General features: G+C 47.7%; 1 protein-coding gene across 1 annotated transcript in view; it reads left to right on the top strand.

Annotated features, from left to right (window-relative positions):
• GNAO1 (G protein subunit alpha o1) overlaps window positions 1–18,433 on the top strand; it is a 160,785-nt gene that overhangs the window by 68,926 nt on the left and 73,426 nt on the right. The gene's annotated exons all lie outside the window — the stretch shown is intronic.

Raw genomic sequence — 18,433 nt, 5'->3', positions numbered from 1 at the left:
TCAAGGGGCTTTCCGTCAAGCGAGAGGGCTGAGACGCATCGTAAGGAATAGGAATATCAGGTGGAGAGCGGTGAGTGGAGCAGAGGCAGTGCTGTGAAGGGTCAGCAGAAGGGGCAGAGCAGGGCATTCGTTTGATGAGGATTAAGCTGTGACACTGGAAAGGTGTTAAAGACTTACCGATGAAGGGGCCGGTGTGGTAATAGCAGCCTCCTGATTGTTGGGACCGCTTCCTAACGCCTGTCCCCTCCTTTCCAGTTGGTCAGGAGTCTTGCCCCTCACCAGCCTGGTCTCCTTCCTCCAAATGTGCTTGATGTCATCAGTATTCCTTGGAAATTGTGGTCTGTGGGCTGTCTGTACAGTAGTTAGGAGCTTGGGCTCTTGGGAATACCCGCGTTTACTTGCTGCCTGACCTTGAAAAAGTGCATTAACCTCTCTGTGAGCCAGTTTCCTCATCTTTAAGATGGAGCTGGCACTCACACTCACATAGCTGCGCTGAGATGGATGCCAGGAGCTGAGATCCCAGGGGCGTTGGGAGGATTGAATGCATGAATGTCCAGCCCTGGGCACAGCACTGGCAACTATGAGGTCAACAGGTGCCGGCCATCCTTACTCTTCCCTAGGACCCAGCTCTCCCTGCTTCCCGTGTGGCTGAGCGGTATGCATTCGAGCAGACTTGGATGATAGGCATTGTGTGTTTTTCTTTTGTCTTTACCTGAAATCCCAATGAGGAGAGCCTGACCAAGAGGACAGATTCTCAGGATGGCAGCTGGAGAGGCGCCTCTGTGAACTGCTTGATTTCCATGTGAGCCAATTTCGGACTTGATTCACATTTGAAATCCCTCCACTGCCAGCCACTGGACCAGGAGCAGGTCTGCTCCTCAGCAGCGGCTCGGAGTTCATAATGAGGCACCAGACTCTACTTAGCCTCCTGCTGGCCTCACAGACGAGCAGCAGAACCACCAACTGAGCCCCGATTCCATGACCCACCAGCCCCAGCTATCATAAAGACAGGCCGAGAGGCCGCAGCTGGGCTGTCAGCGACCTCCGCACCACCTGCAGCCCTAGTGGATGCTTTTGGCCTCAAGAGCAGAACACGCTGCCCCAACTCCAACATCCCTGGAGAGGAGAGTGGATGTGGAAGCCTGCAAAGTGATTTTTGTGGACTCTCTGTTTTGGGTCGTGATCGTACTTATAGTGGTTATGAATGAGGAGCTTGCATCTGCCTGAGAAAGTCTGGGATGGGAAACCCGGGAGGCCACAGTGGGGCTATTTAAATCCACCACACGGAGACCGGCATCCTTTCTGGGCCACATGCACTGCCGGGGAAGGAAGGCTGGCTGAGCTGGACTCTGCTGCATGTTTCTGTGACTGTATTTCTCTCAGTCTGGCAAGACATGCCCTCACCTGGAATTCTCCCTCACTTTCTTTTAAAGACTCAACAAACGGGTGACACGGGGAACCAGAAGAATGCGGCTTACATGGTACTGTCGGAGAGGTTCAGGGGCCTGAGTGCAGACGTGGCCCCTTTGTCTGGCAGACCTGGCGTGGCAACTGACCACTGCCATTAAGTTTGGGGGAGACGTGCGTTACTCTGGAGAGGAATGTGAATTCAGACTTGCTTTTGGCAGACTTCATCATAAGCACTTCCCCGGAGGGCATGAGAAATGTGATTTCCCCAAGGAACCCTGCCCTGTCTCAGTGACCTGTACCTTTTGCCTTGAACTCTGTCCTCGGCAGGAAGCTGAGAAGAGCGTTTTGTTGTCTCTCTGTTTGAGAACAAATGTTCACCTAGAACGGTCCACCATCTGGGGCACTGCTTGGGAGGCTCTGTGGGAAATCCTGAAGCTGCCCCCTGGGTGCGTGCCCAGCAGCCTAAACCAGGGAACAGGGGATTCTTTTCATGCCCCTTTGTCTCTGCCAGTTGTTGGTGGTGTTTTGGTGTCCTTCCTGCTCAGTCAGTGGTAAGAAGGGAAAGCAAAACAAGTACTCATTTTAAAAGAACAGGAAGAGAAGAACCAAGAGCCTGTGATAAGTGTTTTCCAGGCTGCCCGCATCTGTAATCGAGAAGGGAAGAAAGGAGGAAGTCACTGGTCCCTGGAACACATATAAGAAAAAGTGATCTCATTGATTAGCTCTAGTAGTTTTCTGGTAGCATCTTTAGGATTCTCTATGTATAGTATCATGTCATCTGCAAACAGTGACAGCTTTACTTCTTCTTTTCAGATTTGGATTCCTTTTATTTCCTTTTCTTCTCTGATTGCTGTGGCTAAAACTTCCAAAACTGTGTTGAATAAGAGTGGTGAGAGTGGGCAACCTTGTCTTGTTCTTGATCTTAGTGGAAATGGTTTCAGTTTTTCACCATTGAGGACTATGTTGGCTGTGGGTTTGTCATATATGGCCTTTATTATGTTGAGGAAAGTTCCCTCTATGCCTACTTTCTGCAGGGTTTTTATCATAAATGGATGTTGAATTTTGTCAAAAGTTTTCTCTGCATGTATTGAGATGATCCAGAAAACTACTAGAGCTAATCAATGAATTTGGTAAAGTAGCAGGATACAAAATTAATGCACAGAAATCTCTGGCATTCCTATACACTAATGATGACAAATCTGAAAGTGAAATCAAGAAAACACTCCCATTTACCACTGCAACAAAATGAATAAAATATCTAGGAATAAACCTACCTAAGGAGACAAAAGACCTGTATGCAGAAAATTATAAGACACTGATGAAAGAAATTAAAGATAATACAAATAGATGGAGAGATATACCATGTTCTTGGATTGGAAGAATCAACATTATGAAAATGACTCTACTACCCAAAGCAATCTACAGATTCAATGCAATCCGTATCAAACTACCACTGGCATTTTTCACAGAACTAGAACAAAAAATTTCACAATTTGTATGGAAACACAAAAGACCCCGAATAGCCAAAGCAATCTTGAGAACGAAAAATGGAGCTGGAGGAATCAGACTCCCTGACTTCAGACTATACTACAGAGCTACATTAATCAAGACAGTATGGTACTGGCACAGAAACAGAAAGATCAATGGAACAGGACAGAAAGCCCAGAGATAAACCCACGGACATATGGTCACCTTATCTTTGATAAAGGAGGCAGGAATGTACAGTGGAGAAAGGACAGCCTCTTCAATAAGTGGTGCTGGGAAAACTGGACAGGGACATGTAAAAGTATGAGATTAGATCACTCCCTAACACCATACACGAAAATAAACTCAAAATGGATTAAAGACCTAAATGTAAGGCCAGAAACTATGAAATTCTTAGAGGAAAACATAGGCAGAACACTCGATGACATAAATCACAGCAATGACCCACCTCCTAGAGAAATGGAAATAAAAACAAAAATAAACAAATGGGACCTAATGAAACTTCAAAGCTTTTGTACAGCAAAGGAAACCATAAACAAGACCAAAAGACAACCCTCAGAATGGGAGAAAATATTTGCAAATGAAGCAACTGACAAAGGATTAATCTCCAGAATTTATAAGCAGCTCCTGCAGCTCAATAACAAAAAAACAAACAATCCAATCCAAAAATGGGCAGAAGACCTAAATAGATATTTCTCCACAGAAGATACACAGACTGCCAACAAACACATGAAAGAATGCTCAACATCATTAATCATTAGAGAAATGCAAATCAAAACTACAATGAGATATCATCTCACACCAGTCAGAATGGCCATCATCAAAAAATCTAGAAACAATAAATGCTGGAGAGGGTGTGGAGAAAAGGGCACACTCTTGCACTGCTGGTGAGAATGTGAATTGGTACAGCCACTATGGAGAACAGTATGGAGGTTCCTTAAAAAACTAAAAATAAAACTACCATATGACCCAGCAATCCCAGTACTGGGCATATACCCTGAGAAAACCATAATTCAAAAAGAGACATGTACCAAAATGTTCATTGCAGCTCTATTTACAGTAGCCCAGAGATGGAAACAACCTAAGTGTCCATCATCGAATGAATGGATAAAGAAGATGTGGCACATATATACAATGGAATGTTACTCAGCCATAAAAAGAAACGAAATTGAGCTATTTGTAATGAGGTGGATGGACCTAGAGTCTGTCATACAGAGTGAAGTAAGGCAGAAAGAGAAAAACAAATACCATATGCTAACACATATATATGGAATTTAAGAAAAAAAAGTCATGAAGAACCTAGGGGTAAAACAGGAATAAAGACACAGATCTACTAGAGAATGGACTTGAGGATATGGGGAAGGGGAAGGGTAAGGTGTGACAAAGCGAGAGAATGGCATGGACATATATACACTACCAAATGTAAAATAGATAGCTAGTGGGAAACAGCCGCATAGCACAGGGAGATCAGCTCAGTGCTTTGTGACCACCTAGAGGGGTGGGATAGGGAGGGTGGGAGGGAGGGAGACACAAGAGAGAAGAGATATGGGAACATACGTATATGTATAACTGATTCACTTTGTTATAAAGCAGAAACTAACACAAACAAATAAAGAAAGAAAAATTAAAAAAAAAGAGAAAGTGATCTCCAGCTGGACTTGATCACTGTGAAGTAGGGCTGGAGCAGAGGCTCTCCTGAAGTACTGTAGCCCTCAGAGCCCTCAGGAGTTACGCAGTACCAGTTGTGTGCAGTAACTGCACCGTCTTTCACATCAGCAAGTCTTTGTGGCTAGTCCAGTGTCCTGCTGCCATATTTCCAAACAAAATCCCAAGGGCTCTGCAGTGTATCTGTAGTCATTAAAATTCCTGGTTGCTGAGAACAGAAACCTGCCTCAGAGTGAGTGAAGCACAGAAGGAAACACGTTGGCTCATGTAACTGAGTAGCCTAGGAATATACTAGCATCAGGCATAGCTGGATCCAGGTGTGTGCTACACTGACTGGCCAGGTATGGATCAGGGGCTCACCTCTGGAACTTAGGCTAGGGATAGGGAGATTCCCCAAAGTGGGAGGAAGGATGGTTCTCCAAAGGAAGGGAGAATAGGAACTGGGCAAGCAAAAATAGCAGATACTACTCCAGCCCTCATTTGCTGTTTACAAAGCTCATCGTCCCTCATAGGCGTATTCCGCAGTGAGTCACCACTGCACCCCACAGCGAGTGGTGAGGGATCCAGGAAGAACCCAGAGAGGAGCCCTCTCACAGACTGTCTGAGTCCCACCTGGTCTGCTTAGATGACAGCCTTTTGGACTTGTCAGTCTGGGGTCAGAACGGGAGATGTTTTAGGTGGCTCAAGTTGGTGACTTTCTGTTGTGTGAGCTGTCTACCAGCAATAGCAGGCTCTAGTGGTCTTTGCTCTGTTTCCTGGGGTTCATGAGAACATACCCAGGGGCTAATGAGCGGGGTCATAAATAATGAGCAAACATACTGGAGGCACGAAGGGTTGTTTTCCCAAGGATTGAACAAGAGGAGCAGAGTGCTGCAGGCTCACTCATGCTTTCTCCACAAAACAGAATCAAAAAGCTGTGCAGGGCCTCCCTGGTGGCGCAAGTGGTTGAGAGTCCGCCTGCCGATGCAGGGGATACGGGTTCGTGCCCCGGTCTGGGAGGATCCCATATGCCGCGGAGCGGCTGGGCCTGTGAGCCATGGCCGCTGAGCCTGCACGTCCGGAGCCTGCGCGTCCGGAGCCTGTGCTCCGCAACGGGGGAGGCCACAGCAGTGAGAGGCCCGCATACCGCAAAAAAAAAAAAAAAAAAGCTGTGCAAACTGCCCCCTGGTGTATAATATTATCCATATATTAAACATAACGCACTAATAAGAATACTTCATTTCATTATGTCAGTGGAGGAAGAAAGGGCAATCTAGCAGCTGCCCTAATCAGGCAGATGGGAAACCAGAAATGTTACTTAGATTCAGTCAGGAAAATCGACACTGAACCAATTTGCCTCATTCACATTTATACTGTGTTTAACGAAAGCTCACGTCTTTACATAAGGCATTGTAAAATGGGCTCGGGAGCCATAAAGCTCTCTGTCGTGTCTTTGCAACACAACCAATGATTTTAACAGTTGGATTTCAAAACAAAGGTTTGGATTTTCCCAGAAGTGACATGGAGTGGGCCATATAAGGTGTCTGCATGTCTTCACCCTTAAAAAACCTACGAGAAGCAGGATGTTAGGGTTAAGGGGGAGGGGGTTTGCGGGTGGACCGGCGCTGGTAAGGTGGGGGGGATCCTGGTAAACCACTAAGGAAAAGGCCACAGATCCTGGGCCTTCAGGCAGGAGGCTGTTCAGCGCCCTTGGTGGATCTGGGATCAGCAGCAAGGGGTATGAGGTGGTGTCGGGCCAGGGAGGGACCCATGTTTCCAGGCTCACAATTTAAAAGCTGCCTACCTTTGCAGAAGCGAGTCATGTGTGGGACCACCATTTTAGAGCTGATGAGGTCCTGAGCAATCACCTGTTTTGTTCAGCTGTTCAACCAGCATTTATTGATCCTTCACTGTGTGCCCAGCACTGCTTAGGGTGCTGTGGTCAGTGAGACAGACGGGGGCCCTACCCTCATGGAGCTCATTGGTATGTGGGGAAACAGATAAGATACACGTAAATCTATATTTATATCAGGTGGTGATAACTGTTTTGAAGGAGAAACAGTATACAAGTAAATACATATATTTATGTCAGGCGGTGATAACTCTGTTGAAGGAAAATAAGGCAAGATAAAGACAGGGGATGATGGAGGGCCTCTTTTAGCCAGAGTGGTCTGAGGAGGTGACATCTGAGCAGACCTTGAATTCAGTGAGGGATGCAGGCCTCTATTTCAGATCTCCTCAATCCTTGGTCCACCAAGAGCCCCTTTGATTGCTTGTCCCCACGTTTTGTGATCTGTTATACCCCCAAAAGACATAAAGATGACCACAGAGCTTGGTTAAGCTGAGTGAAGCAGGGTGACCACAGGGAGCTGACACAACCCAGGCCCGAAGCTGGCACCTGACCCGTCCGAGAGGCTGGGCAAAACACACAGGAAATGAATCCGAAGTCGCAGTGACTCACTGCAGCTGCTCAGTGACAGAGACAAGGCCAGACCCCAGGTCTCCTGAGTGACAAAACTGGGGTAGAAGCTGCCACAGGAAATGCCAGTATTTTTCTCAAAACACTAGCATGGGAAGAGCCAGTGGCTGAAATCTGAGGGTGGGTTAGGAGGCCGAGGGTATCCTCACAGGAGGCTGGCCGAGCTGCTTCGAAGGATTTCCTCTAACCCCAAGGTGGAGCCCCAGGCCAAGGCTAGTGCTGCTGACCTAAGAAGGGCTGGCCAGCGGCCCCGGCTCTCGGGGACCTTTTCCTGCCCACTTCACTTGGGGTTCCAATGCTTGTCAGTGGCCAAACTGCGTAAGAACCTAGGTCTTCTGTCTCCAAGTCCAAGGCATGATGTCTCTAATCCAAGGCTGGGGTCCCAGGAATCAGACCATCCACCCTACTGAGAAGAGAAAAAGGAACAGAGCCTGAGAAGGCAGTGCTCAGAGCATCATGCCCCCGTGGAATGAGAGCCGGTGTGCGCCCACCCCCCAGCACTGGGAGTCTTGAGAAAGGGCAAGGTCCACATTGTTTTCCAGATAATGGCAGCAGAGGCTGTGTACTGGAATCACAACATGTCCTGGCCTCGCCCCTGGCTCCATCTGGTGACAGTTGGCAGCTGACATCTTTGCTTCTGGCCTGAGTTTCCCCTCATTAAAAATGGCATCTTTATAACAGATTTCTGCAAGTCACTGTCAATAGGACATACCCCTTGTTTTGTACCAGTCATTCCCCTGGGGAATTGGTCTGCCTGACACTATTCTTTTTAAATACCCTCCTATTCTATATTATTCTACATTAGAATATCAGGTTCTAAATATAGTATGAATCACTAAGGGATCTTATTTTTTAAATAACTTTTCTCATACCATACAACTTCACCCCACAATTAAACAGCTGGGTTTCAAATCGAGTCTTTCGTGTCTTCTTTTCAAATAGCCGAAAGATCCCATTTGTGCCCACGTGCTTCAGTCTAGCCCGGCCTGTGAGGCTTAAGCTTCTGGCTTATTCTGTGCAGGTTTCGTAGCTTTCTGCCTTCACTGGGTGGAGTAGGCTCTTAGTTGAAACTGGGAAGAGCTCCCATCCACAAGCAACCCCAACGTCCACTGGTAGGGGTTTGGCTACATGACTCAAGGCGCATTCAGATGATGGGACCCCAAACAGCTGGTGACAACTCCTGGGTGGCACAGAGCCACACAGTGTGATTCCATCTCTGGGGAAACAATATGGACTCCCAGGTGAAAGAACTGAAATTTACACTAACATGAGGATGGTGCTTCCCTCTAGGTGACGGGATGACGGCTGATTTTTTTTTTCTTCTTCTTCTTCTTCTTTTTTCCTTAGCTGTGTGAGTTGGAATCTATGAGTGTTCCAAGAATAGTCCTTTCAGGCAGGGCTGGAGAAGTCAGGGAAAGAGGAGGGAAAGCTGCTATTTTAAAGTGATCCGTGCTTAGAGCAGAACTGTTGGAAGTCAAGATGGTTCAGAGTGGTACACAGATGAACATTTTGTTTATTTTAATAGGTGACTGTGTAATGTGTATTAAGAAAAAATATAAGTAGTGCATTAGTCCTGTGTGATCAAGTCCCCGCTGCTCTCTCTGACCTCATCCCCTCCACTCTCCTGGTTATTTACTCCATTCCAGCCCAGCTGGCTCCTCACCATCCTTCTCACACACACAAGGTGCCCCAGGACCTTTGCACGAGCCGTTCTTTGTGCCTGAAATGCTCTTCCTCACATATATCCAAGATCCACTCCATCTCATCTTTCAGGTCTCAGCTTCACATGTCACCTCCTTTTCAGGCTCCTAACTCTACACCCCCTTTTTGTGTTTATCACTGTATGATTATTTGCTTGTTTGTTTACTAGACTGTGCATCCCTTGAAATCAGGGCTATGTCTGTTCTGTTCCCCACTGCCTCCTGGGTGCTGTATGAATGGCACTTGGCATGTAGTGGTCAGCTTTGTGGGTGAGAGGAGGAGGAAGCCATGGGTGGGGATTGGAGGCAGTAATCTTGAGGATGGCTCCAGCTCTGCCAGTCAAGGAAACAGCCTTTATGCCTAGAAAAGAGCAAAGCTTCTGGCCTCTCAACAGGGACCTCCAGGTCTCAGTCCCTCTGCTCACTTGGGACTCTGGGAAATCAGAAACAAGGGCCCAGCATGATTACTTAGTAAGACACCTGCAGCTGGTGGTCTCTGAGCCAGTCATTCAAAACATAGGTACCCTCTGGCCCCCAGCCCCTCACTCATTTAGGTCAAGGCACTGCTGCACTGGGTGCACGGGGGACCCGTGGCCTGGGAGACAAGGCGAGTGGGCTAGCCCTGCTTTGGCACTGATTAGTCTGTGATTAGTCTGTGACTGTAATACTAGGGACTGGCAGTTATTGGGCCCAACTGTGTGCCAGGCCCTCCCCACACATTCTTTAATACTGCAGACAGCCCTGTGAGGGACAGTCATTATCCCTGTTTTCTAGAGGAGAGACCTGGGCCCAGGAAGGTTAACTTGGCCGTGGTCCACACGGTTAGTGAGTAGGAGAGTCAGGGTGTATCCAGCTCCTAATAGGTACTCAGTGTCCGTTTGTAGAATGAACTAAATGGATGAATAGCGTCCCCTGGGGGATATGGGCTGCTGCGGGTCCTGGAAATGCCCACCTGTCACCAACCCCCTGTCCCTGCTCACACAGTGCCCTCTGGACCACTGTTGACTGCCCTGCTTTGTCTTCACCCTTGGTGGCATCCAGCAAACCAGGGACCAGGCAAGACTTCATCAAGTGAGAATATGTACAAGAACAGAGTCAACAGAGCCCCAACAGGGAGAGGAGGGGATGTTTCACCAGGGCCAGTCCCCGCCGCCACGCACACATTATCCTCGGGTGCCTCCCCTTTGCTGCGCCCGCCTCAAGCTGGTCTGCTGTTCCTGCCAGCACCTGTAGCCTGGCTGGTGTTTGTGATGCTTCCCCCATTGAATTAACTCACTATTTGTACTTCTCCATGAGACTCAGTGGAATCCTCCCTCCGGAGGGAACATCAGACCTGCACCAGCACCAGATCCAGAGCAGCCTTCCTGACTAGGCTCTCTGGCTTCCAGTCCCACCTGCCAGCCTATGAAGTGCCTTCTGTTCATTTAGCACACATTTCCCGGCACCCCGTGTGCCAGCTGGGGGCTCTGGAAGACACGCAGAGACCATGCAGGCTCTCCACAGTGCCGCTTCTGCCTGTGCTGTGCCCTCGCCCCGCCCCCAAGTCTGGAGTCCTGTCTTCCTCCCTGTCTCTCTGGCCTGCTCCCACTCCACTTGGAATGCTGCTTCCTGAGAGGTGGGCCCTGCACCCACCCTGCGCCCCTGCTGTAGGTCCTTCTCTTGTAGCTCTTTCTGTTGGGTTTTTCTTCTTGGGTAGCACCTACTCCACTTATAATTTAACCATTTGTAAAAGTACTTCTTTGATATCCATCTTCATATTCAAGCTCCATGAGGGCAGGGCTCATATCTGTCGGTTCACTCTTATATCCCCAGCACTTAACTGGCACATGGTCAGTACCTGAAAAATATATGAAGACTGAATTAGGGGCTGAATGAAGAAGCTTACAGAATACCCTCAGAGAAGCCCCCCAAGTTATTGGGAACTAGAGCTTTTAAGACAGAAGTGGAAAAAAATCTTTCTGTTTTGCAATTGTTAGATGTTTTTGTTACCTGGTATCACCCATCACCCCCGCATCTCAGGGGTGCACTAAGGTAGATGAGAGGTCTATGACACAGTGGAAGGGCCTCTGGAAATTTTGTCCCTGCTCTGCCACAAGCTAACCGTGTGACTGTAGGCAAGTCTGTCCTCTCTAAGTCACAGTTACCTACCCAGGGAGGGAGCATCATGGTAGGAGCGTGACCTTTGTCATCAGATAGTATCATGGCTGATTTGGCAGATGCACGTGTCACTAGGAATGCCCTATACCCCTTTGACCTGCCATCCTTAGGGTGGTGGCCTTTAACTTCTTGGTCACAACATGGCTGCCATGGTTCCAGTATTTACTTCGTCATGCAACCACATGTTAAGGCAAGAAGCCAGGGAACGGCTGGTGGAGGGACAGCCAGGGACACGGGGGCAGTGGAGAAATGAGGGGACCGGAAAGCTGTTCTCAAAGGTCTGTCACTGGAACAAGAAGAGAAAGTCTTTCTCAGAGGCATTTCTAGCCAACTCCCCTTCAGTCTTACTCGCTTGAGCTGGATCACATGGTCACTCTTAGCTGCAAGGGAGACAGGGAAGGGAACGCACCATGGTGAGAAGGGAATGGCTGTTGGGCGGCAGCCAGCACGTCTGACGCACATACCCTTCATTTGGCCCTTGGCAGATGCCACTTTATACTGTTAACTCTCATGTTCTCAGCACTAGCTTTCTCACCTGGAACGAGAGCCCTGGGAAGGCAGGGACCAGGCTGAACCCAAGTGAAACACGTCAGGAAATTCCTATTGATTGACGACTTTACCCCTTGTTACTCAATTTCTCTCACGGCCAAAATGGTCCCCCTGTTAATAAACACCAGTCTGTCTCCCATCGAACATGATTTGTTGTCCTTTCAAATAACAAATGCACGTTTTTTTTAATGAAACAAAACAAACATGATAAGAGAGTAAAAAAAAAATCACTGAATGCTACCATCCAAAAGTGATCTTGATGATATTTTGTTAAGCATCCTCCCACGTCATCCTTTCTCTCTCCCGCCTTCTCCCTCCACACCCCCACCTCTTACCAACACCATCACACACAAATCTAGTTTTATACAAATGGCTGCATGGGGCACACGTTGTACTCTAACTGGTGTTTTCATTTTTCAATCCTGTCCGGGTCCGTTGCTCCGGTAGGTTCTGTGGAGCCCCTAATTGCTGGTATGTGGCTCATTAACTCACTGGTATCTCACTGTTGCCTGTTTGATTAAAACTGTGTTCTCTGAAGCCAGGGTGGTCTTTTTCCCCCGCTAGGGAGGGCTGTGGCTCTAGGGCCAGAGCCACATTGCTGATCAGGTTTCCCCGACGACTGGAAACTGTTGTCAGTGGTCACACGAGTGAAGCCCTGAGCACTGACCCTAACCCAGGCAGCCCACATGTGATGAGAAACACATTTTATAACTTCATTAAGCGGCCCCCAAATCAGGAAATTTAGCTTTTCGACCCACTGCTGCTCCTGTGATGTTTGTTAGGTAAATGCACAGATCCTGTGCTCCAGTCTGGGCCATGCGCCCTCTCGCCGCCCCGTCTTCCTTCCTGTGGCTGTGAGCCCTGCTTCTCCTCCGGGGGGCGGAAGGGGTCTGCCCATGGTGTCCGGCCTCCCTGCTGCTCCATGGCCCCGGGTCACTTCCTGTCCTCAAGAGGACAGACACCGGACACCCAGCACCCTGTACTTTCTCCCCTGGCTCCACTTAGCAAATGCAATAATATCAATAACAGTCATCATAACAGCTGAGCTGATTGAGTGCTTCCTGTGCCAGGCCCTCTTCTTTACATACCGTGGCCCAGTGAGCGTAGCCACTGTTAATTACTAGGCCCATCTCCATGGAAAGTTGAGGAAACTGAAGCACCAAGCAGTTAAGGAAATTGCCCAGTCACACGTCTCGAGTCTGACTCCAAAAGCACCCCCTTAATCTAAACTCTTAAAGGGATTATTGTGGAGGATGGAGAGATGGTCCTGGTGCCAGGGAAAGGGTGCTGATAAAAGGAAGCAGAGGAGGGGCATTTAATCCACCATGGAGATGGAGTGAGAAATCATGTGTTCCAGCAGCTTAGAGTCTGTGCGTTTGTGAACCTCCAGAAATGGGGGGTAAAACTGTGTGTGTGTTGGTGCGTCTGTCACAGTGTCAGAAGCATCTGTGATTCAGAGAGGGAGAATGGCTGCTGGGCCGGATGATCCTCCAGGGTCCCTTCCAGCTCCTAAGCCTGTGGTTCTGTGACCATATAAGGCCACTGTGCCTGGGGAGTCTCACTGCAGCGGAGTGCAGTCCTGCACTGAGAAGGGGAAGCAGAGAGCAAAGGGAGCCCCAGCCCAGGCCCCCTGCAGGGTCTCCAAGGCGGCAGAGAGAGGAGCTGGGATAGGGGAGGTGGCAGGGGTGGTGGTGGGGGGAGTGGGGTCCCTCCTTGATCGCCTCTTCCCAGAAAGCTGAGACCTGCTCCAGCCGGCTTGGCTGCTACCCTCCCTCTCCCTCCCCATTTCCACTTGGGATCTTCTCCCTCAATTGTGTTGCCAGGTTTCCAGAGTCCAGCTGGTGGCTCCTGTCCAAAATCAAACACTCAAGGCTGCAGAATCAGCCTTGCTTGCTCCCCAGGTTTCTTCTGGTTTGGTAGCTTGGAAAACCCCACACCCCTCAGAGTCCCTGAGTTTGGGGTGGGCACCACCACAGCATCTAGCTTGACCGTCCTTTGCTACCCTGGCTCTGAAGACATAGGAAATCTGGTGAGTTCACACACACACAGACACACACACACACACAGAGACACACACACACACACACACACACACACCTGCCTCCTTTAGTGAGCTCCTTGGAGAGGGGTGGGTCTTGTGCATCAGTGTAATCCTGGTTCATGTAGTTATGTCCCACTTCCCCTGAGTACTATTCAGAGCCTAGCCCTGTGCCAGTTGTTATGGAGAGCAGGAACTGAGATGGATGAGATGTGGTGCCTGACCTCCAGGGACTGACAGGCTGGTGGTAAAGACAGAAAGTTAATAAATAAGTGCACTAGGAAATGGTCTCCCAAGGTACGAAACATGTTTTAGTCTTGACTGTATTGGTTGTAAGTGACAGAAACCCAAATCAGATTAGCTTATGCAGAAATAAGAGGGAGTTGTTTGACTCATATCACTCAGAAGTGTAGGGATAGGGTTAGCTTCAGGAATAGCTGGATCCAGTGGCTCAGATGATGTTTCTGGGACTTGATTTTGTGCTCTGTCACTCAACTATGTAGATGAAGCTTGGTTTGTCTGGGGCTGCTGCAGTGTGAGATGTCAGAGGTGCCACATGCAGCCTCACTCCTGCTTTCCAAATCCTGGCCAGGTCTCCTCCAGGGCTCAAACCTGGGCTGTCACAAGAAACCAGAAACCAGACTCCCCTGCGCTGCCTCTCCAACCCCTAACCAAACACCTCCTTTCCTTGCCCCATACTCCTTGGGCTGATATTACAGGAGATGTTTTGATGCTCACTTTGTATGGGAAATCTCTGGGTTCTCTGGGAACCTAGATATAGGGATCCCAACAGAAGAAGCAGTCCTGCCTGTCAGCATCCACCTGGTGGGCACAAGCACGGCCTCGAATGCCATTGTCACACTTACCAGCTGTGTGACCTCGGGTAACTGGGTTAACCTCTTTGAGCCTCAGTTTCCTCTATCTGTCAAGAGAAGATAAATTTATCTCCTAGGTTTGTTTTGAAGATTAGACGAGATAGTGCATGTAAAGCACTTAACACAAAGACTAAACCCTCAAACATTAGCGGCTCTTATGATTCTGCTTCTTTTGTACCACCAGTGAAGGAAATTCTATTTGGGGGATTTTGACTTTAGAATGAAGATATTATCACTAACAGCTACTATATATTATATACTTACTATACAATAGGCACTTTACATTTATTCCTCACAGCAGTTCCTTGAGGCTGAGGAAACCAAGGCCCGAGGGGTTAAATCCTTTGCCAGGAACACACAGCTCATCAGTGATGGAGCTGGCGACCCCGTCTTTCTGACTCCTAAGCTCTGACCACTCTCCGGAATGAGATGGGAAATAGAAAATAAAAGGGCCTTAAGTGATACTTATAAGGATATATGACTGAAATCAATGCTGGGGCGAGGGGTTAGGAAGCAGAGAAGAATGGGGCATGAAAGAAATACTGAAGGACTTAACACTAAAAAAATCCAGCCTTTTTCTCTGAATGGCAGAATTATGAACATTTATTTATTTTTGGTGTTGTTTTGTATGGTGCAACTTTTCTATGGTTGAGTACTTACTACTTTGTAGTCAGAGGGAAGGGAAGGTGTAAAATTCTACCCTGAAGCAGGAAACCCAGTTTTAAGCTAATATAAGCCAGTTTGAACAAGTTTTGCAACCAGTAATCATGATTTGAGCAATTTTTGGCCAAACTGCATCATTTTTGTAAACCCCAAATGAAGCTTCTCTATCTTGGGCCACCCCAGGCACCAGTGAGACCTTCCAGGCAGTGTTCTGCCTAGTCCAGTCTGAGGCTTGAGGGGTGGCAGAAAGGACTGTGTGCTCAGAGACCTGGGTGCTGCTCCTGCACGTGGCTCTCTCCCTGCCTGCTGACAGCCATTAGGCCAGTTACTCAGTCTCGCTCAGTCTCCTTTTCTAGAGATGGGTATAATAAAATCCTACCCTCCCTACCTTGTTAGGTGGTGTAAAGAATTAATACTAACAGGTGTGAAAAATGATAGTCCCATCCCCTAGTGGAAGGAAATCCTATAGAGGGTCTAGAGAGTATTCCCAGAAGAGTGGCAAGGCCTGCTGGTCCAGAACGAAGCATGAGAAACTCATTGCACTGGCTTCTTGGGAGAGTGTGTCATGGGGACCAGTAAATCCAGGCTGCACCTCTCAGGTCACCCAGAGGTCACCCTCTGAGGGGAGTCTGGTCTTGGAGACTTTTTTAGTGATGGTTCTAGAGTTTACAATATGTACCTTAACTTATCATGCTTAACTTTCAAGTAATATTATGCTACGTCATGTATAATACAAGAATTTTTCAACAGTATATTTCCATTTTACCCCTCCCATCCTTTGTGCTATTATATAAATTTTACTTGTATGTAATAAATTTTCAGCCTTTTTCCTCTCTTTGCTTCAGTTTGGATGGTTTCTGTATCTGTGTCTTCAAGTTCACTAATCTTCTGTGTGTCTAAATCTGCTGTTAATCCCCTACAGTGAAATTTTTATCTCGGATATTGTATTTTCATCTTTAGATACTTCATTTTGTTCTTTTTTATCTTCCATTTCTTTACTCATTATACTCATGTTTTCCTTTAATTTCTTGAAAATATTTTAAATAGGTGTTTTTGAGGTCTTATTTGTTAATCCCATCATCTCTGTCACTTCTGGGTCTGCTTCTGTTGACTGATTTTTCTCCTGGTTATGGGTCACACTTTCCTCCTCCTTTGCATATCCAGAATTAATTAATTAATTAATTAATTAATTAATTTTATTTATTTTTTTTGCGGTATACTGGCCTCTCACTGTTGTGGCCTCTCACTGTTGTGGCCTCTCCCGTTGCAGAGCACAGGCTCCGGACACACAGGCCCAGCAGCCATGGCTCACGGGCCCAGCCGCTCTGCAGCATGTGGGATCTTCCCGGATCGGGGTACGAACTCACGTCCCCTGCATCGGCAGGTGGACTCTCAACCACTGCGCCACCAGGGAAGCCCCCCGAAATTTTTTATTGGATGCTGGATATTATGGATATTATTAAGTGTCTGGATTTTGTTGTCCTCATTTAAAGAGTGTTAGATTTTATTGTCAGGCGGTTAAGTTACTTGTGGGTCAGTTTGCTTTTTTAAGGCCCGTTTTTCAGTTTTGTCAGGGCAGGTCTAATGTAGCCTTTACTCTAGGGCTAGTTTAGCCCTACTACCATGGCGTGAGCCTTCTGGGGTTTCTGCCAAATGCCCTAGGTGTCAGCTCTCCACTCTGGTTAGTCGGAACTTGAGCATCTCCCAGCCTTGGGCCAGCTCTGGGAGGTGTTCACCTTATAAGCTCCCTGACACTTGTTTCTTGAGCTCGTAGAGTCTCACTCTATTCAGCCAAAGACTCAAGGAGACCCCTGTTCAGATATCTGGAGCTCTCTCTCTGTCTCTGCACTTTTCTCTCTGGTACTCTGCCCCTCAATTCCCAGTCCCCACAGCTTTCCTGAACTTTTATCTTTATCCCATCAGCTCAGTAAGACCCCTGTGCTCTGCTTGGGTCCTCCCTCCCTGCACTGAGGTCTGGTAGACGCCTCCAGGCAGAAAGCCAAGGCAATCATAGGACTCACCACGCTTTGCTTCCTTTCTGTTCCGGATCACGGTCCTTTGCTGCCTGTTCTCCAGTGTCTGAAACCACTTGTTTAATGTATTTTGTCCAGTTTTCTGGCTGTTTACAGTGGAAACTAACAATTCCCTTTGAGATCCCCCGTGGTTGTACACCAATGCCTCAGACTGGGAGTACACTCAAGAAACTTGTACAAAAACGGAGTTAGGACTAATAAAAGTCAGTGAAAAGGCAATAGGGTCATTTTGATCTGCTTCTTAGAGAAACTCAGGATAAAGACTCACAACCCAGCACCAAGTCATATTTCATAACAGGAATCATTAGTGTCCATCAACTGACGAATGGATAAGTAAAACGTGGTATATCTGTACATGGAATCTAGTTTGGCAATAAAAAGAAAGGGAGTACTGATGCATGCTACAACATGGATGAACATGCCAAGTGAAAGAAACTAGTCACAAAAGATGACACCTTGTGTGATTGCCTTTATGTGAAATGTCCAGAATAGGCAAATTTATAAAAACAGAAGGCAGATCAGATGAGTGGTTGCTTACTGCTGGGGTAGGGGATGGGGAGGGACTGCTAATGGGTACAGGATTTCTTTTGGAGAGGACAGAAATGGTCTAAAATTAGCCTGTGGTGACCATTGCCCAACCTTGTGAATATACTAAGAAGTACTGAATCACACGCTTTCCATGGGTGGATTGTGTGGTCTGTGAACTATATCTCAGTAAAACTGTTTATACAAAGAAAGAAAACTTGTTGGCAGTTTTCTCCTGTACTGAAGGACGTGAACAGCTGGAGAGGGGCTGTGGAGGTGGAAATGGAGGTCTGAGCTACTATACAGGTGGATGTACATGTTACAGGTAGCGTTCAGTCTTGGACTGAAAAACATGACCACAGGAGAGTTTGCACGGTGGATGACTAATGTTGGATGTTAGTCTTGAAATCCATTTGTCCTTTCTTAATTACCTCAACCATGAGAGGATTCTTGCAAAGTCTTGGCTTTACCCCCTCTCTAGTTCTCTCTCCTCCCCAGACCCTTGTCGGCAGCAGGCGTTCACTGAGCGGCCGCCATCTGCAGGGAACAGGGACCTCAGGGCATGTCTAGCCTCAGCCCTGACCCCAGAGGAACCTGAGAACAGGAGGGCAGGGAGTATCGCATGGCCTCTGAGAACTGCCGTGTCGCCTTCGTGTCCTCCATGTCATGTTCAGAGCCATCAGAATAAGGGTGACACAGTGGTCACATCCCAGCTGAGGATGGGGAGTAGGCAACTCCTTCTGTTGGCTTTTCTCTGGTCAAAAAGGAAGGTTTTAAGTGAGTGCTCTTCCCTTCATTAAAAGCAGCGTAAGCTTTCTTCGAAAGAAAACATGTATTCTTCGTTTGCAGGCTTCTCACAGGGGTCTTCGGCAGTG

This window comes from Mesoplodon densirostris, chromosome 19 (assembly GCF_025265405.1).
Source record: "Mesoplodon densirostris isolate mMesDen1 chromosome 19, mMesDen1 primary haplotype, whole genome shotgun sequence".
NCBI classification, from domain to species: Eukaryota; Metazoa; Chordata; class Mammalia; order Artiodactyla; family Ziphiidae; genus Mesoplodon; species Mesoplodon densirostris.
The sequence above is the reverse complement of the archived record's forward strand: the minus strand, read 5'-3'. Positions and strand labels throughout refer to the sequence as shown.